The sequence below is a fragment of the Saimiri boliviensis genome, chromosome 4, assembly GCF_048565385.1.
Source record: "Saimiri boliviensis isolate mSaiBol1 chromosome 4, mSaiBol1.pri, whole genome shotgun sequence".
NCBI classification, from domain to species: Eukaryota; Metazoa; Chordata; class Mammalia; order Primates; family Cebidae; genus Saimiri; species Saimiri boliviensis.
In genome coordinates, this window is record NC_133452.1 from 143,964,190 (window position 1) to 143,985,178 (window position 20,989).

Genomic DNA, 20,989 nt, shown 5'->3' on the forward strand with positions numbered 1-20,989 from the left:
TTGTATTAGGGTGCAGACTCAACTTGTGCTCCTCATCTTCAACAACTGTCTGTGAAGCCTACATCTGAAAAAGTAAAAACAACGAGAATTCGGAGAGCACGGTTAGCAAGGTGCTTGGTTGGTGATGCTGTGTGTACGTTTTGTTTGTTTGTTTCTTCCTTTTGTGTAAATACTCATTTAAAGTTAACTTAATCTGGGCACGAGGTAGTCTTATCTGTATATTATAGTTTATTTGCTATTTAGCTCATTGGCTTCTAACTGAAACTAGACCAGCTCAGCACCTTGCTTCAGACTACATCTTCAATCGATTTTCTGTTCCGACTTTTTAAAGACCCCTGGTCTTTCCATTTGTCTGTTTCATCCCCGTTAACTCTGCACTGATGGACATACCTCTAATTCTCAAACCAGTGGTACCTTCTGTAGCCATGTCTGTCTAAGTACTCTTGTGAAAACTAGTCCTGTAGCCTTTGGTATTTGTCAGAAATTATTTGATAAGTACTAGGAGATATCTTTTTTTCTTCCAATAAATGGAGGCATTAAAAGTCCATTTATTGGAAGGTTTTTTTTTTTTTTTTTAATGTAAGCATCATTAGCTTTTTTATTTTTTCAATTTTAACTTATGTAACATAAAGACCTCATCATAGCCATGCTCTTTTTGAAAGAAAAGAATTTTTTTTAATCAGCCTCTGTCTGGATTCTTCCCATGTCTATAATGCTTCCACTGTAGGAGACTCAATTTTATCCTTGTTTTTGACTTACCTCATTAAGTCTGTGGTGAGTGGCCCTTAGCAGGACAGACCTGCCTCTTTTTTCTGTTCCTTGCAGACTTCTGAAGCTCTTTTCTCACACACAACACCTGTATAGTTCTTTTTTTCAACAGCTATGAGTCATCTGCAGCTCTCTGAATACTCCTCTCTTTGCCTCTGTACTTGACACATGGCATTCCTTCTGGCTTTAGTCCCTCCCCCACTCCCTTAATTTCTATTCATTCTGAAAGATTTAATTTGCTTCTCATCTGCAAAGTCTTCACAGATCCTGCCTCTGCCACTTCTTTTCCATTCCTATCCCCACTTCAGCACAGCATGATACCTTTGTATTTCTGAAATGCTCTGTGTCCCTCTCTCCAGTGCCACTGTCATTGCCTGTGTGATTTCTGAGTCTGTTTCCTGTGTCCCCCACTAGATGTTGAGCTCCTTAAAGGCAAGGACCGTGTCTTAGTCAACTCTGTATTCCCAGGCTTAGCTCTGAAGACATAATGAATAAATGTTTGGTGGAAGAAGATAAGGAAATATGTCACATATCTCATTGGAGATTTTGTTTGTTGGCCATTTCCTAGGCTTGTTTCAGTTTCACATCAACCCAGAGGATGTGAGACTTCATAATGGTCCCGATGGCACCCACCCATCCACTGAGAGCTCATTCTCAGGCATGCTGGCAATATGACTCAGTGAGTTTCAAACCTGGGGAGCTTGATAAAAACGCCTATTTCCTTCCAGAGAGTCAAATGCAAGACTGTGTGTGGTGCCTGGTATCTGTAGACTGAAGCAGCACCCCGGTGATTCCTGTGCAGGAAGTTGTTATCCACCTCTGAGAAGCACTGGTCTGGGAACTGAGCCCATTTGGAGTCAGCAGTCCATGCTGGCTCTTCTATGGATTCCTTGAATCCATGAGCACATGGCCACCTCAGCCTTATGCTGCAGTGACTTCTCTTGTTACTAGCCCAGCCTATGACCTTCTTGGCAGGAATGATAAGAGGCACATATTCTTCAGTTTATGCAACAGATGTGTTCCTGAGACATTAAATACAAATTAAAGTTTTATAAATGGACAATGGGATACTAGCAGCAAATTGTTTTATAAGTTGAATAGTTACTCCCTGATTTATTGGTTGTTAAGGCCTCCGTTTTAATTAATTAGTCTGTTTAAACTAAATGAAATTTTTCTATCTGTGGTTTACATTTTGACTGTATGAATTTAATAGGTTTTTTTTTTTTTTTTTTTTTTGCCACAGGTGGTCACACATTCTTACCAGTCCTTAAATAGGCATTTTAAGGTTTAAGTAACAACATTTTACTGCTCTTGAATATTGACTTTTGAAGCTTCAGAAGCCCTAATCTAGGGGCCATTTCATTTCTGAGAAGGTTCATGATCAATGCCAAGTAATTTCTCATTGTAGTATCTAGAGTCCTACATGCTTATGAGCTCATAACATTTGCCCATGAAGTTTTAGATACTGAAGTAAGATAGTTTATTTGCTATTGAGCTCATTGGCTTCTAACTAAAATAGGTCTGAGATGTTAATAAAGTACTCTTCAGTTGTCTCCTTTCTTAGTCATCTTTGCTATAGCCTCTTCCTGTGTCAACTCAAAACGTGGGTTTTCCATACTGATAGTGCCCCCACCATGCTACCTGTTATAGGTGAACAATCTAATTTTTCCCAGTAGCTTCCACTCTCCTCTGTGGATAAGTGTTAGTTTGATGATGACAATGATAATGATAGTCCTAAGTTTTATTATCATTGTTATTGTTCTTATTATTATTCTCTGGACCTTTGTGTTTCCTTATCAATAAAATAAATGTGGTCAGACCAAAAGATGATTTCTAAGATGACTTATGCCTTACCATTTTGTGGTTCTATGATTCTAGTTCTATGATTCTAGATACACACTTTGATAATTATAGATGCTCATTTCCTTAAGAAAGTTATCAGAAGGGAATGATGAACTGTGTTTCAAAATATTGATTTTCTTAATAATATGGCTAACTTCAAAATGTCATTAAGTAGAATATATATTGTACAATGTTTATTATTCATTTTCCCGACTGAGAGACTGAGGCCAGTAGTAAAAATTTGCAACCACCGAATATCAGAGTTGGAAGGGACCTGAGAGAGCATCTTGCATGTCCCCTGCTCTCAGAAAGTGGCGATATTCTCAACCCAAGAGTTATGGTGACATGTCATATACGTCCAGATAAACTCTTTAAGAGCTTCAGTGTCATGGAAACCCCTTGTGTCAGCAACATCAAAGCCCATGATTTTCTAAGTGGTATTTCTCATTCTGCAGTGCATTGCAAAATAATATTCCTAAGCTATGAAAGGTTACACATCTGTAGTACCAGGGTTAGCTCAAGATTTCAGAGCATGCCAAGTAGATACTTATTCCTTTGACTGGTGAAAGTAGAAAAAAAAAAAAACCATATAATGAAAGAAAAGGAGAATTTGTGTGATGGTAATGTTATATCTTACTAAAATGATCAAATTCCCTTTAATATTTTCATCAAGTTCTTCATATTTAAGGAGAGAATTATTAAGGAGAATCCACAATATTATAGAAAGAACACTTATTTTCTAAAATATAATTCCACCAGAAATCTTTAAATCTGTTTCAAAGAAGGCCATTTCATTCATAAAAGGTAATGACACTATTCTAATACTAGTGTTTGATTGTTCACCTTTTTCCTGTGTCTGCAGAATGGATTACGATTCCTTGCGTAATCAGCAATCCGTTTCATATTTCTAACAGTTTGCCAGTTATTCACACTTTTACAAGAAGGCAATGCCTAGCATGCTGTAGTTTGTTTCTGATGTTACACAGGAAATGATGGTGAGATAAGAGTAAAAAGATGATTTCATGTGTCTTTATAGGGTAATGTATGGGAGATGTTTCTGTATACTCTTATCCTTTTGGAATGATGACATTTAAGGGTTTCTGTGTCTGGAATTTGTATCCATATGATACAGATGTGCATATGACTTTGCATATGTGACAGGTATAATTTGAAAATGTATCTTCCTGCCAATCCCAGTTTACTGGATTCTGGTCATTTCAAGCCTGATGAGATTTGGTTTCTTGAAAATGGCTCGAGACTGACATGAATCCCTTACACGGACGTCTTCACAGAAACCTGTCTTTAGCCATTGTCTCTTACAATGACTGTTTGTTGGGACCAGTTGGTGGCAGGCCCTCAGTCAGCTGCCCAGCCCCAAATTTTCTGTGTTTTCCCACATGTGGCTGTCACCACTTGCTTGGTCCATCCGAGGTTCCTCTCCTGCGCCGAGCTGCACTGCCCTGATCACACTGGTTTTCACTACCTCACAGCAGAACCGTCCTGTATCCCATTGCGTGGAGCCCCACCCCACGCTTCATGTCCCTGCTCTTTGTCCCTTGGTGGGTGACAGTAGCTAATCCCTCCTCTGGGGGACTTTATTATTATCTAGGATATTGTTATTATTACTATTACTATTAACAACAACTTTCCAAAAGGAATTAATTTTTGATAAAGAAGCAGAATTTCTGCCAGGCGCGGTGGCTCATGCCTGTAATCCCAGCACTTTGGGAGGCCGAGGTGGGTGGATCACGAGGTCAAGAGATCGAGACCATCCTGGTCAACATGGTGAAACCCCGTCTCTACTAAAAATACAAAACATTAGCTGGGCATGGTGGCGCGTGCCTGTAATCCCAGCTACTCAGGAGGCTGAGGCAGGAGAATTGCCTGAACCCAGGAGGCGGAGGTTGTGGTGAGCCGAGATCGTGCCATTGCACTCCAGCCTGGGTAACAAGAGCAAAACTCCGTCTCAAAAAAAAAAAAAAAAAAAAAAGAAGAAGCAGCAGAATTTCTTTAATACAGCTGGCCCTCCATACTGTAGGTTCTGCATTCACAGACTAAACCAAGTATGGATTAAAAATATTCAGAAAATCCCAGCACTTTGGGAGGCCGAGGCGGGTGGATCATGAGGTCAAGAGGTTGAGACCATCCTGGTCAACATGGTGAAACCCCGTCTCTACTAAAAATGCAAAAATTAGCTGGGCCTGGTGGCACAGCCTGTAATCCCAGCTACTCGGGAGGCTGAGGCAAGAGAATTGCTTGAACCCAGGAGGCGGAGGTTGTAGTGAGCAGAGATCGCGCCATTGCACTCCAGCCTGGGCAACAACAGCGAAACTCCATCTCAAAAAAGAAAAAAAAATTGGAAAAAAAAAATCCAAGTACATAAAAATACAGTATAGCAACTATGTACCTTATATTAGGTTTTATAAGTAGCCTAGAGATTATTTAAAGTGTATGGGAGAATATGCATAGGTTATATGCAACTACTATGCCATTTTATATCAGGGACTTGAGCATCCCCAGATTTTGGTATTTGCAGCGTATCCTGGACCAGTCCCCTGCAGACATTGAGGGATGACTATACACTGCCCAATTTCAGCTCTACACTGAACTCATATTTACAATGAGAACAATGAATGTTACACAGTGAATGAATATAATACATGTTACATATCATTACGTAATGGAAAAGGGGGTAAGAGTAATATTCAGAACATTTTATTTTCTCCTCTGTAATTTTTTATTATAATAACTAATAAGTACCTGTAAGGCTTGAAAGTGGATTTGTTCTGTATAGTTTGTGTAGTTCTGTATAGCTCTTGGATCTGAGTTTGTTGCAATTAAACTAAAAAACAACGTTGGAAACTAACTAGGTCCTGTGATTATTAAAAATTGCAAGAAAAACAAAGCTTTCTTTTTCATCTGACTTTTCTAGAAAACAGACAAATCAATGAGATCCTATAAGTATCACTGTCCTGGAAGAATGTGAAGGGAAAATAGGAGACTCAGTTTTTTCATATGTGTTCATATGAAAACTCTTTTTCATAGGTGTTCATGATGCAAAATTGAGCACTCAGAATTCTCCCAGACCCCTCTCCCTTTATTATATTAACCTGTGGTACTTTTGAGTAGTTTTGGTACAGGTATGTCTATTTGTAACAACCAGTCTATTATGTTGCTCACTTCCTCTTCCTGTGTTCCTTTCTTCCTGCTCTTACTGATCAGAAAAGGCTTTCTAAGCTAGAATGTGAGAGTTAAGTCTTAACAATAAGTGAACCCCATTGACGGATTTCAGCCACGGAGAGACTGACCCAGAAGCAGCAGTAGAGGGCGCTCGGCCCCTCATTTCATAATAATGGAGCCTGCACCAAACCTCTTTCATTTGAGGAGCTAAAAATGAATTGCACGTATTAATTAAGTCTTGCCGAGGCCTTGTTCAGTGATCCAGTGCTAAGTGCCTAAAATAAGTAGATCTTATTTTGATCTTGGGGAAACTGGGTATAAGAGGGAGTTTCCTGAGACTCCGTAGGAAGAGTCAGAATTTCAGCAAAAACCCAGGAATCCTGCTCTTACCTTTTCATACTCTTGTTAATATCCCCAGTAGCCTTTCATTTAGGAAGAACCAAAGGAAAACTCTAGGAGTTTAATTTCCTCTTAAATAATTCCTTCAATGAAGGACATATGAGATTTTTGCTTTAAATAAATATTACCCACAATACTGTACCACCTATTTTAAAATTAATCCCTTTTGTTAGATAGCTATTGCAGTGACTCTTTGCTTTTAACCAACAAAGGTCCCTTTTTTAAAGGAAAATAAAAAATAAATAGCAGTCCTGGAATCCTATTGCCTAGTGCAGGCAGATCATATTCTGTGCGTGATCTTGTTGGCTCGTATTATGTGGTGATTAGAGCAGGACTTCAATCAGCTGGATGATTCCCCAAGGCAGGGTCTTGTCCCACCAGTGCACATGGTGTGCCCCGTCTGACACCCGGGCAACTTGAGAATTGAGCCCAGGGAAGCTGCAGTGTGGTACAGCAGATGCGTGCTGGTGGTTGCCATGGAGATCACTAATACTGCTGAAACTCAAAGAAAGGGCATTTGCCACAGCTCAGGAGCCTGCCTGAAAATGAATGAGAAACAAGTGGAATTCAGAATAGTCCCCAGCTCCTTATCCCACATGGAGTTTTAATTTCCTTTTTTCCTCCTCTTCCTCTTCCTTTTTCAAAGAATATATTGAAAACACGGCTGCGTTATAAAGCATGCTCAGCCCCCTCCAGCCTCATCACAGCCTGACATATCCCTGGAATAGATGTATATTAATGACGACGCATGGCTAATAGGATTGGGGCTGGGGGCTGGTGTAGTGGCGCTTCTGGAGTCTGTGGGCCGCATGTCACTGGGGTTTAGCAGGCACGCTGGGATTTGTCTGCAGCATATGCGCTGCTGTTAATGATTGAAAAATTACCACAACAATTAGTCATGGATCGCTGAAGGCAGGGCCCCCAAATGTGATGGACAATGTGATTAAATCCATGTATGTGACAATTAACTCGCCTGCAGGTTTATCCACCAAAGAGGGTGCCCTAGGGGTGAGAGCAAAGGGGAATGAGAAGGAGGAAAAATGGGAAAACAACAAGGGGCAGGAGAGAATAATGCTGCAGAGTGGATCAGATACAGCTGGCACGATTGGTTTTAATCTGATCCTGAATTAATCACGGTTTGATTAATCCTGGTTTTATTGCACCTTTCTGTTGCCCATTTATTTATATCTTCCTTAATTTCATGAAAGCATGACTGATTAAATTCTGCCCATTCCATGTTTTTTAAATTTTAAAATCAGGTCTCTCCATTTAATGTGATGTCCTAGGTGGTCCAAGGTGCAATTATCTCATAAAAGCTTAGCAGGCACCAGACATAGCATGTCATGAATCCCCTTATGTATCACAGCTGAGTAACCCAGAATAAATATTTGTTTGCTCAATATTCTGCCTAAGCAAAAAGAAGCCTTGTGATGTCAATCTGCTTGTTTATTTGGGTGGAAGAATTAAGAATACACACCCCCAACTTTGTTAAATGCAGGGAGCACACGTTCAGTATATGTCACACACACACACACATATTTGTGCATAAGAAAAAAGTGTGTTACCATTTGGATGAGGTGTCTGCAAATATATAATCATAGCCTAAAAGGGTAATAATGTTTGCAGTCCATGGATACGTTCATATGTGGAATTATTTTTAACCAGTATGTACTGTACTTATTTTGCTCTGGTTTAGATGTTACTTTTGGTGTTATCTATATTTGCATACAAAACACTACATTTAAATAATGCCAAGGAGGTTGTGACATGAATCAGCACAAGCAAAGCCTCATGCTCTGTAACTCATGCATGTTGGATACACTGTGTATTAAGAATACCCTGCTCCTGATTCATGAGAGGGCTTCTAAAGCTTTAGAAAACATTGAATTATATATACATACGTTGTTTTTCTTTTTTCAGCATTCCTCAGGGTTATTCCATTGCTCTTGTGTAAAGTGAATTTAGTAGAAGACTCAGTTTTTTATTTGCAGGCTAAATTGGCTTATCTTTGTTACTTGCATTTTAGCCTGATCTACCCAGGCATATGAGGATAGATTTGTTTGTGATGTGAGCAACAGTGTCTTTCAACATAGTAGAAAAATAATTAGCATAAACAAAGATCTTACTGCACAGGCTGCACGGAATGGATGCTACCCTATTAGATAACTTCAGAAACTTTCATCCCTAACTGCTGATATCACTGTTTTTAGAACACCAATCTAGAAACCCAGTCTATCCGTGAATGATTTAGGAACTTCAGGATCCCTCCTCTTACGAAATTCATGCTCTGCACGTCAGCCTCCCAATAACCAGCCCTTCAGTTCTGTGAAGGCAGGAAAACACATCATTCATGAATGTCTTTCATACCCATCAAACTAAAGGACTACGTCCTTCTTGAGCCATCATCACATTTCTGCAATCTCCAATGGCACACACCACTGTCTACATGTCTTAATTTCTGCTGGGGCTTCAGTAACCAGGACCAGTCAGCATGGTCTGTTCATTTGTTTGTTCATTAATGCATTATTTCTTTTATTTATTATTGACATATGTTGGGCAGTGTACTGGGTAATGAAGATGAAGGTGGGAGATAGGGAGACTCACAGTCACAAATTTTATGCTGCAGGTGTGTTGTAGAGATGAGATATACAGTCACGCATCGCTTAACAACAGGGATGCATTCTGAGAAACATGTTGTTAGGCAATTGTGGTGGTGTGTGAACATCATAGAATGTACTTACACAAACCTAGATTGTGTAGCTTACTGCACACCTAGGCTGTATGGTATGGTCTGTTGCTTCTAGGCTACAAACATGTACAGCAGTTTACTGAATACTGTGGACAGTTGTAATGCAATGGTAAAGTTTTGTATATCTGAGCATATCTAAACAGAAATGTATAGTAAAAATATGGTACTGTTGGGGTCGGGCGCGGTGGCTCATGCCTGTAATCCCAGCACTTTGGGAGGCCGAGGCGGGCGGATCACAAGGTCAAGAGATCAAGACCATTCTGGACAACATGGTGAAACCTCGTCTCTACTAAAAATACAAAAAACTTATCTGGGCGTGGTGGCGCGCACCTGTAGTCCCAGCTACTCAGGAGGCTGAGGCAGGAGAATTGCTTGAACCCGGGAGGCGGAGGTTGCAGTGAGCCAAGGTCCGCGCCACTGCACTCCAGCCTGACGCCTGGTGACGCAAAAAAAAAAAAAAAAAAAAAAAAGGTACCACTGTCATATATATGTAGTCTGCCATTTACCGAAACATTGTTACGTGGTGCATGACAGTATACAGAAAGAACCATGTGCAAGGTGGAAATTGACAAGTACCACAAGAGGAAAACTAAATGAAAGGATGTGATTGTTTGCAGATAGGAGAAATGACTTCTCTATGGGGACTGGGGAAAGTTTTGTGGCATCTGACTTAGTCTTTGAAGAGGTTCCCAATTCACTCATAGCCAATGGTTGAAAGACTAAATTTCTTGGATGGCTCTTGAAAAGAGTTGGATATGCAGGCTTGAAGAGAAGTATATTTTAGGCACGTGCCAGAATGTGGGCGTAGCACTACTTTGGACATAACAAAGAAACAGAACTTGATTTGAATGTATGATGTAGAAAGAGTCTTTTGGAGCCCGATTATGGAGGACCTTAAATGCTCAGCCAAGGAGTTTAGCCTTCCTTTTATAGTAGTGAATTGAGGGATAATAAAAGAGGACAGATGAGAAGATGTTGCGTGAAGCATGCGTGTATTAGACTGGGACTCTCCCCTGACCATGGTCCTCAAAAAACTTCCCATGCAACTTAGGTAGAATCTCGGCTCTAGCTTACGGCCTTCAAGGCTCTGCATCATGGACACTTGCCTCCTGTTTGGATAGCAGTGATCACCAGTCTACCTCCCTCACTCCTGTAGTCACACTATTTACTGTTTCCTGAGCAGGCTGACCTTGTTTTGAGCTGAGTCTCTGCTCTTACTGGTCTTTGTAGCTGAAATACTCCTACCTCAGGGCTTTGCCTGGATGCCTCTTTCTCATTACTCAGGTGCAGCTCAGAGTCCCTCTTCCTCTCCTTGCCTATCTCCCAACCTCCAGTTGCCCCCTCTATGCCCCAGTCCCAGGTGGCTTCTTTTCATGGACAGTGGTTGTTGCTCCCCTGATATTGTTTTCTCCCATGATTTTGCTCCACTAGCCATTCTGACCCTTGGTAACTCAAGGGGAGGTGTACCTATCCCTTGGCCAGGGACGAATCTGATCACACTGATTCTCTTATTATCAGTGATTGCTTCGTTCACGGCATGTGACCAGTGAGGGACCAATAGGTCATGATGGGGGAAAAGTGTCTTTCCTTCTGAGAAGTTTCACTGAAGAGACGTTGCCTCTTCCTTCCCTCCAAGTTGAAGATCAGGAGGTGAGGTCTGGTTCTGCTGAGTCAGGACGAAGTTGACACTCGGGAAGGCAGCCCCCAGAGAACAGCAGAGAGCCAGGATCTGGATAGAACGTGCCCACACCTAGACTTCTTGTTTTGTGAGATGTTGTCTCCTTCACAAGTCCCTTTGAGTCGGGTTCTCTATTACCTGAATGGGAAGCATTTTAATTGATGTTTTCTTTTATATCACTCTGCTTTATTTTCTTCATGGCATTTGTCAATTGGTGAATTATCCTGTTTATTTATTCTCATGTTTATTACCTGTCTTTTTTACTATCAGTTAAGCTTCATATGGACAGGTAAGTATCTGTCTTGTTGACTGAATTCACAACTCCTAGAACAGTGTGAGGAGTATCAGTAGGTGACCAATAAATATTTATTGGATGAATGAATGAATGAATGAATGGCATTAGGGAGAGATGAACAAATGAAAGAATGGAGTGAGGGAGGGAGATTAATATTGCCCTTGTATAAAATGTCATGGGGAGGGGTTGGAGAGGGCTTATGGAAGGCTGTTGCTGTGCAGAGGAGTTCATAGCTAGGCGTTGAGAGCCTGCCCCTTGCTTGTTGCAGTGCAGTGGGGAAGGGTCAGACAAAAGGGATGTGACAGACCTAACAGGACTTGGAACTTCACTCCTGAGGCCGTACCACGGGGTGATTGGAAGGAATAGGATGTAGGAAGAAGAGCAATCGCAAAATGGAAAACAGGGAAGTGAATTTTGGAAGGATAGACTATTAAGTGCCAGTTAGGCATCAGTGTGGAGCTCTAGCTGGTGGCTGAAAATGTAGAAATGAAGACAGACTACTTTTATAGTTGGAAGAAAATATCTCTCTCTTTCTTTGTAAAGATAGTCAGGCCTGGCAATTGGTACTTCTTTTTCCTAGTTATTATGCGTGACTCAAAAGCAGACTCCATGTCCAATTCAATTTTATGTGGCCAGAGCCCCTGTTTTATGTGCCTATCATAATAATTTGTGTATGATTTCTTTATTAGAACAAAACCAAAGCCAGGTAAAGACCTTGACTGTCCTTGGATGTAACAGGGCTAAACACAGCTAGCTCTAAGACTGCTTAGATGGTCAGAGCTTAGCCAGGAGCTAGTTTCTGAGCAGTGTCTCAGCTCACAGCAGACCTCCCTCAGGTATTCCCTGTCTCATTACCCTCTCTTATTTTCTTCCTGTGGATACTTCCTGCTTTCCTGAAATAGCACTTTTGTTTGTTTGACCCATGAGAACAGCGTTGATTAATGCCAATTGTGACTATTATAAGGCCTAGTTGACTTGAGGTAGAGAATGCTGCCATGTTCTCACTTGTCTTGTGTCACTGTGGCATCTTCAGGACATATGACACAGTGATTAGGAACATGGGCTCTGAAGTCAGACTGGCTGTGTTCATGTCCACTTTAACTAGCTGGGTGACCTTGGCAAGTTACTTAACGTCTCTGAGCCTCAGTTTATAAATTATTGTAAATTAATTAATTTTGTGTGTGTCATTAACTGGTATCTTTTTAGGGGTAAGCAAATAAATCCATATAAAATACTTAAGTAATGCTGGGTGTGGTGGCTCATGCCTGTAACCCCAGCAGTTTGGGAGGCCAAGATGGGAGGATGGCTTAAGACCAGGAGGTGAAGATGAGCCTGGGCAACATGGTGAGACCTGGTCACAACAAAAAATAAAAAAATTAGCTGAGCCTGGTGCTGCATACCTGTAGTCCCAGGTATTCGAGTAGCTGAGGTGGGAGGATCACTTGAGCCCAGCAGGTTGAGGCTGCAGTGAGCCATGTTTACACCACTGAACTCCAACCTGGGTGACAGAGCAAGACCCTGTCTCAAAAAACAAACAATAACAATGACCCCTCCTACACACACACAATAAAACACTTAGTACTTGTAGTATTTGGCATAAAGTGCTATGTTAGTATTAACCGGGCTCATGAAGACCCTCAGTCAGTATGTGTGGAATCCAATTGAAAGAGCACAGATTGGTGTGGCTGCAACAGAGGCTCCAGATATCTCATTAGCCTAACCCATGACCAGTAACTGGTCAACAGTTACTGTTTAACCTGGCTATCTATTGGTAGCTTTTTCCAGTCTAGATAAAATTCTAATATGTTACAGACAGATAGATGGTGATAATGTATCTTTCACTTGTATGATGCTCTTACAGATTATTGTCTTACTATCTGATCTCATCCTGACAGCTAATCTTGGGAATAGAGAGGAATATCATTTCCGTTTTATGAAGCAGGAAGCTTACGCACAGGGAGCTTAAGTGTCCTTAATAACTCATGGCAGGGGCATGAGTAGAGCAAGAGCCTCCTGTTTCCCAGACCCTGGCTGGAGCTGCCCATCTGTTCACCCCATTCTATGCTCCCAGTGAACATAGAATAAATGTCCAGAAGCCCAGGCAAGATGAAAGTGTTGAAACCATGATTCCCTCACATCGACTCAGTGCCCCCATCTTGCAAGTGCAGAACAACCAACACCACCATTAAAATGATGGTTCATCCAGGGTGCTCCCTGGCTTCCTCCCAAGTTAGTGCTTTTGGGGCTGCTGTATACCTAATCTGAACTGCCGTGAGTGGCCAGATGGTTGTGGTTTGTTCATTCTCTTGTGGCGACCACAAAGCAGGGCTTCCCAGGATTACCCCCATTCTCCCTCTGAGCCAAGGAGACAGCGCTCAGGCCTGCAGGGCAGTGAGACAGAGCCCCAAATTGACAAGGTGAAAGTGCCAATATTTTTAGATGCTCCCTATCTTTTCTTGACTATAAAATATCCAAATTATAGACACCATCATATATTCACATTTGTTTTAATATATGAAAGCACTTATAGTTACTTGTTATGTAGTAAAAGTATGGCTTTTGGGAATGCCATCGGGCTGAACCCGTGAATCCGTGTGCTGGACACACTTGCATTGAGTGTCAGCCTGTAGTCAGTTTTGCTCAGGTTATAGGTCTGGTCATCTGAAGCACATTTGGTTCTCTGTGTATGGTCTTTTCACTTGTAATCCCTTTTTTTTTTTTTTAATCCTCCTTGGGGTTACAGCATTTAGCATGTTGCCTACAAAATGTGTTGGGTATGTGTACGCTTTCCTGTTGGCATTGTTAGATTCTACTCGTTTTATTCCAAATGTTTTTTTTTTTTTTTTTTTTTTTTTTTTTTGAGACGGAGTTTCGCTCTTGTTACCCAGGCTGGAGTGCAATGGCGCGATCTCGGCTCACCGCAACCTCCGCCTCCTGGATTCAGGCAATTCTCCTGCCTCAGCCTCCGGAGTAGCTGGGATTACAGGCACGCGCCACCATGCCCAGCTAATTTTTTGCACCTTTAGTAGAGACGGGGTTTCACCATGTTGACCAGGATGGTCTCGATCTCTTGACCTCGTGATCCACCCGCCTCGGCCTCCCAAAGTGCTGGGATTACAGGCTTGAGCCACCGCGCCCGGCGCTCCAAATGTTATATTCTATTCCAGGAGATGCCACAATGGGAGAGGCAACATGACATAGAATGCATTTAAGGAGCTGCAGCAGGAATGGAGTTCTACTTTGCTTTAGTGTTCTTGCATTTGACCAGGGGACAGTATTTTCTTGAAAACTCAGGACAGCAAAGTCTCCAGATAATCATCTCGTTTTAACTCCCAGCAGGATAAAATCATTTCTAATACATAGTTGTTTACCTTTTAAATCTTATCATCTTTCTGATCCATAACTCCTACTTTTATATAATATAGCCATAGAAGTTATAATTTCTTATGACAAATGCTGTTACAGCTCAAATCTCTGCATAACAAAACAATTGCTAAAGCCCTGTGCAGCAACCCAGTTCAGGTGGTATCATATATATAAAATTCCATAGTGGTTTAAAAAAATCATTCTGGCATGAATTATTATATTAACTCCACATTACAACTTAATTGTACAGATAGGTAACAACTTTAAAGCAGTGAAGCCAAACCCTGCACAGCCACAACTGAATGTACCAGTCTCAGGGAGACATCAGCCAGCTATATTGATGCACCCAGTTCTAGCGCAGCCCTCTTCTCCTCAAGAGAAGGAAAAGGGCAGGACAATTGGAAGAGTTGGGGACCTGCAGCCTCCTCTGTCATGCCTGTGTCTGCCAGTCCTCCACTTTCCCACTGGAATAAGCACACATACACTGACACGGGTCAGACACACACACAGACACACACACACACATAGACACACACTCTCTCTCTCTCTCTCTGTCTCTCTCTCGTGTCCTTGTCTTTGCAGAATAAACCTCAGCTCCCAAACTAAAAAAGGGGTCAGGTTGGGCCGGGCTCGGTGGCTCAAGCCTGTAATCCCAGCACTTTGGGAGGCCAAGGCGGGTGGATCACAAGGTCAAGAGATCGAGACCATCCTGGTCAACGTGGTGAAAATCCGTCTCTACTAAAAATACAAAAAAAAAACCCACACATTAGCTGGGCATGGTGGCACATGCCTGTAATCCCAGCTACTCGGGAGGCTGAGGCAGGAGAATTGCTTGAACCCAGGAGGCGGAGGTTGCGGTGAGCCAAGATCGCGCCATTGCACTCCATCCTGGGTAACAAGAGCAAAACTCCGTCTCAAAAAAAAAAAAAAAAAAAAGTAGGGGAGGTCAGGTTGAATAAAAGCAAGTAATGGTTTGTGCAGAATTGAGGAGGGCTTGTAGCTGGGCCCTCCCAAGAAAGCTTCCTCCTTTGATAGATAAAATAATTAAAAGGCCTAGAAGACAGCTGTCATGATCAAGGACATAGAGCATTTCCTGTCAGCTCTGGGACATGTGTCTTCTGAGCCCCTATTCTGTGCCCCTTCCTTCCAGGAGAGGGACACCAGCACATGGGGGAACGACACCACCCAGGGGCCTGTAGTTTATGCTTTCACTGCTTGAGGCCGGTTTTTAAAATGTTGTTTTCAAGTTTTGAGTTTGATTTACTTTATCTCTGAAGGTGAAATATTTCAGGTTTCTAACCCACCAATATATACTAGTAAAGGGAGTGTATAAGCCAATGCAAGGGGATGAAGTCCTGGGTGAGGAGGAGGAGGGATGGTTATGAACCACATCTTTAGGACTGGGGGATGCCATGGCAGCTGTGACTGGTAGTCATGGCCATTGTGCTGCCAAGATGTGGCTGAAAGCTCCTCCCTGCCCTCCCCTCCCCTCCCTTCTCCTTCTCATCCCATCCAACTGAGCTCCAGACCTTCATTCATCTAACAACAGGTTAATATCACATAGTATATTGCATATCTGTATATCCACAAGGCAGCTGATAAAATCTCCCCAGAGGTCCTTCTGAGTACCTAGAAAGATGTTAGCCGAGTAGAGGAATAATGCATTTAGTTTCGTTTGTATTTATTTGAACAGATCTTTCCAAAGTGTAGATTATTGGCTTAATGTTAACCTGGAGGAATATTTCTAGTGGAGTGATACAGAGCCCTGTCCTCAGAACTGTCTGGCTCACGATTTTTATCAATGACTTTGATGAAGACATGTTTATCAAACTGGCAGCTGACACAAGGCTGGGAGGGATAGCTAATGTGATTAGTGACTTGATCTCGAGTCAAGAAAATCTTGATCGTCTAAAAGGATGTGCCAGAAATAACACAGTGAAAAATAGTCAAGTTAAATATAAAGCCTTCAAATTAGGTTTAAAAAATTAATTGTGCAACTCCAGAGTGGAGAGAAGTGGAGGATATAATTTGTCACAGATTCAGTACGAGTTAACTTATAATAAGGCTGTTGAAAAATGCAGGCAATATTGTAGAAGTACATATGCAGCTCAAAAAAAGTAGGAACATGGAGCGGAATGCATCTGGTTTCTTATATCCAGTGTTTCTTTTCTCTTCCTGACCTGAGATATACTAAAATTCAGAGATTACCAAATGGCATGCCTGTTTTAGTAAGTTAAGTGCAGATATTCGAACTGCAAGTTGAGATAGGTTGAGACATGTGACTTTTGGATAAACTCTTTGAGGTGAGAATGATGGTTTCAAACACATTTTAGGAAATTGTCAAAGATCTAGAGTAAGCCCTGCCCTTTGCTATCTCCTTCTTGCCTCTGCCACTCTGTCCCCTTCCCTCAAATAAAAACTTGTGCTACCTCTGTCACTTAAAGCAAAGCTACCAAATCGGTGGCTTCTTTTCTGACTGAGTTGCCTGAAATCTTTTATCCTTCCCCCTTCCTCCTAGGTTTAACTGCACGGTGAATTTATAGTGTCATAATGGATGTCTCTATAAAGCAGGATTCTACAGGATCTACAGAAGACTTTAAATGAAAACAACATTGAGAGTGTGTGTGTGTGTGTGTGTGTGAGTGTGTGTGTGCACACGTGTGTGCATTTGTGCATGTGCTAGTCTGTTGGTCGAAGCCATTTTGCGAAATTAAAAATGAAATCACTCTTTAAAACAATCTTTGCAGTTAGCCTGCAGCACAGTGTTCACTGGCAGCAGGAAAAGGCAGCCAGTCCTTTGTGCACGTCTTATACCTCCCTTTCAATTCCCCATCTCTCCCCGCTGGAAAGAGAAATATTCTGGCACCAGCATCTTCTCGTCTCAGTTCAGAACGGGTACCACCTGCCTCCAGAGCTCAAGGGAGCCCTCCGTGTGTTCCTGCCCAGACACACCACATGGAAATGTGGACACAGTGCCAGGCAGACGTGCTAATAGGCAGGGAAGGGGGAGGGGATGTGCAAAGCTTTTAGCCACAGCCACCTACTTATTAGCTAGTTAAGGCTGCCCGTGGTGTTGTGAAGGGTGAATGAAGACATGGGGCACATTGCAAGCTGTCAGTTGCACACAGGGCAAATTGTAATTACCACCACGGTTTATTTTCCTTTGTCTTTTTTTTTGGGTCTCCTTCAGTTAATTGCTCTTAGACTTGGGAAGGGGAGAAGCTGTCTCCCACCATTTGTTACCAGTAGTCTAGGAGCTGTGCCCATTAAGTTGACTCTTTGAAAGAAAACAAAAATTTGGTATCATTTTCTATCCCAAGGCCCTTGTCTTTTAGAATCACAGTCTTATTTATTTATTGCTTGCCTTTGTCATGCACAGCGTCAAGAGAATTTCCTTTTAAATTTCTCACTGGTCATTAGAGCTTATCCAGCCGTTTTTCCCTGGGAATTTGGGGTATCAGTACGCATTCTCACAGGAGCACTTTGGCATGGCAGGCTGTTAAAAAGACCGCCATTGCTTCCAAATCCTCTCTCGTGGTCTCCTCCGTGACGCTGCATTTTCACATGTGGAGACGCAGCCCTTAGAATGGCTTCTTGCTCCTCCCTAAGTATCCGTGGATATGCTTGAAGACTGTCCTTGTAAGTTCCTTCTCAGCATGAATCGGTTCATCAGAGGCTTTCTTGAAGGAGGGTCTTAAGAGAGTGGGGACTGAGTCTCATGAAATGGAGAGGAAGGAAGCCGAGGAAACATGCATTCTCTTTCTCAGAAACCTCAGGTTTTTATTGGTAAAGTGAATAGTAATATCTGTCTCATAGGAATGCCACCTTAAATCTTTTTTTTTTTTTTAATCAGTTGGAAAATAAATAAATGCTGCATTTCCAAAGTCTGGGAAGCAACTCCCTCCTCACATTTTTATATTTCTGATATCAGTACAATCCATATCATCTTTCACTTATTTTGGCAGAATTATTTTTTATAATGGGAAATAAAATAATGCAGCATCTTATAATCTCTGATTTGATGAAATACGGTTTAACTGACCATGGCCGTTGCTAGATTAAATGAAGTAAGATGAGGCATGTTGAACTCTACAAATGCCCACTTAATTTTTTTTGAGACTGGGCCCTTTTTTCCTGTGGTTCATTAATGGAGAGCGTAAACGTGGAGAGAGACTTGCAATCCTGACCTCTTAGTGGATTTCCAGGGATGCTCTTGTCCTTCTCTGCTTCCTCCAGTTATTGAACGCTCATGAGCCAGGTGCCAGGTTCCTGGAAGTGAAGGACACCCTCATCCCCAGGGAGTTCAGAATCTAGTAGAGAGACAAGTGGCCCCCATTTATAAATCACTGTGAAGAGCACTGCAAGGTGCTGGGGAAGCACAGAGGGGAAAAAAAAAAAAAAAAAAAAAAAACCCAGCTCAGCTGAGATGGCGTTGTGTAGGAAAAGCTTCAAGGAAGGAGCCACTGGGCTGAGTCCTAAAGGACAATGATGGATTAGCTAGGAAAGTTCAGAGTTGGCACTTTCCGGACATTACAGTTGGGAACATCGTGCTTGTGCTCATTTGGAAAGAAGCCTGCCTTAGGTACCTGTGTTCCTTCCTCTTGACCCAGCTCTGGTTTCTGCCACAGCTGCCATAGAAGGAATTGCTGGAACTCAGACTGACCGTTGCTGCCAGGGCCTACAAGGAGCCATACGTCTATCTGTCCATTCTCCAGCTCTGTGAGCACTCCCTGGGTCCATGTACAAGAGCATTCTTGAATGGCAGTCGTCCAATAAGGAGAGATGGGAGCTGGTGGATAGATACCCCCAACTCCTGGGTTTTCTTTTAAGCTGACAATTTCTAGAAGTATTCTGTTCGGTGGATACTATTGCTCATAGTAGCAATTTCAAAACACACCTTTATGGTAGCTTTTCTCCTTTTATCCCTCACCTGCTCCTTCACTCTATCTTTATGGAATCAATTCTCAAAAGACCCACCTGCAACAACGTCCTTGTCTTTGGCTCTGCTTTTGGAGCAACCCAAAGTAATTCGCTACTGAATTTTTTTCATAGTACTAACTTAAAACTTGTATTAGGCCAGGAATGGTGGCTCATGCCTATTATCCCAGCACTCTGGGAGGCTGAGGTCGGCGGATCACCTGAGGTCAGGAGTTGGAGCCTGGCCAACATGGCAAAACCTTGTCTTACTAAAAATACAAAAATTAGCTGGGTGTAGTGGCACAGGCCTGTAGACCCAACTACTTGGGAGGCTGAGGCAGGAGAATTGCTTGAACCCAGGAGGCAGAGGTTGCAGTGAATCGAGATCATGCCACTGCACTCCAGCCTGGGCAACAGAGTAAGACTCCGTCTCAAAAAAATTAAAAATAAGTAAATAAAGGTTGTGTTGAGGAGATTTAGAATATGCTATAAAACTGGCTCAACAAAGGTAGCCCAAGAGATGGAAATGAGGAAGAGGATGAGCAGGTGAAGAGAGCATTAAGACAAAGACAACCAGAGTTTTTGAATAGCAGATATAGCTGCACGTGCATTTCTAAGCCTATAGTGGTTTATGGAATAATTTGAACAGATTCAATGCATGCCACCAACACCAGAATACTCCAGGGGAAAACTTGGAAATTTGAAATGTCCAGTAAAACTTTCAGGCAGTAGCTACTGAGGTGGCTGAGGCTAGAGGATTGCTTGAGCCCAGGAGTTCGAGGCTGCAGTGAGCTAGAATCATGTCACTGCACTCCAGCCTGGGCAACAGAGTGAGTGAGACCCTGTCTTTGAAAATAAACAAAAGATAAGGAAAAAACTTTCAGGCAAACACATAGGTAAGTGGTTCCATTATTGCTGGATGGGCAAAGGGAGACATGTAGAAGGTAGTGTTCAAAAAATTATCATAATGGTGAATTGAATTCACTATGCTGTGAAGGAATTATCTGGAAATGATTATGTGGCACTGGTGCATTACCAATCAGAGTTAGAAGGAAATCATGCTGTCTCTCATTATGCATTTGCATCTAATCGGAATTGTGTGAATATTAGGTTTCAGGTGGCAACATGGTCCAGTGGGGCTTGCAGTGATGATGGAAATGTTCGATATCTGTGCTGTCCAGTATGGTAGCCACTAACCACATGTGACTGTTGTAGTTAAGTTGCAAGTGCGTGTACCTGAGGGACTTGTTTTCAATATTATTTAGTTTTAATTAGTATAAACTTAAATAGCCACTGGCTGTTTTATTGGGCAGTGATATTTAGAGCATAAGGAAAAGATACAAAATACTGAAATCTCACATGTAACCTCTGGGAAGCCTGGGGACAGTCAGTGGTCCCAGGGTAAAAAAGAAAAGGATAGTTTGCTTTCCTCTGTGAACCCCAGAGGGCCCTCACATCCCAGGAATCACAGCAGTGGCCTGGAGGGTGTGTCAGAGAGAAACTTCCTAGCTGGGTTGAAGGGCACAGTGAGTTTCCAAAGGGACTCTGTTGTTGCTGAGAGAATGGTATCCTTAGTGCATGCACCTGAAAGCCAGGTAGATGGGGGCACAGCTGTTCACCTTAAAGGGGCCTGCTGGTTTTCAGGAACCCCTGTGAGAAAGCCGCCTTAGACACTGCAGGTGTTCTGGAAACCAGAAGTGGCCCTGGAGGGAGTTCTCCCTCTGCACTCAGTTGGTTTAGAGGAGAAGCTCTTCCTCCCAAAGAGAGAGAAAGCCCATGGCCTTAGCTATTCTGC

At 42.3% G+C, this 20,989-nt stretch overlaps 1 protein-coding gene and 1 long non-coding RNA gene across 8 annotated transcripts in view; both read left to right on the forward strand.

The window, feature by feature from the left end:
- The window catches only part of FARS2 (phenylalanyl-tRNA synthetase 2, mitochondrial), a 529,294-nt gene that overhangs the window by 209,760 nt on the left and 298,545 nt on the right, over positions 1-20,989 (forward strand). The window lies entirely within an intron of this gene.
- Positions 1-20,989, forward strand: part of LOC141584387 (uncharacterized) — a 68,067-nt gene that overhangs the window by 7,498 nt on the left and 39,580 nt on the right. The window contains exon 2 of the long non-coding RNA XR_012517420.1: positions 1-20,989. This exon is cut by the window's right edge and continues 39,580 nt beyond it. This is a non-coding gene — a long non-coding RNA (uncharacterized LOC141584387).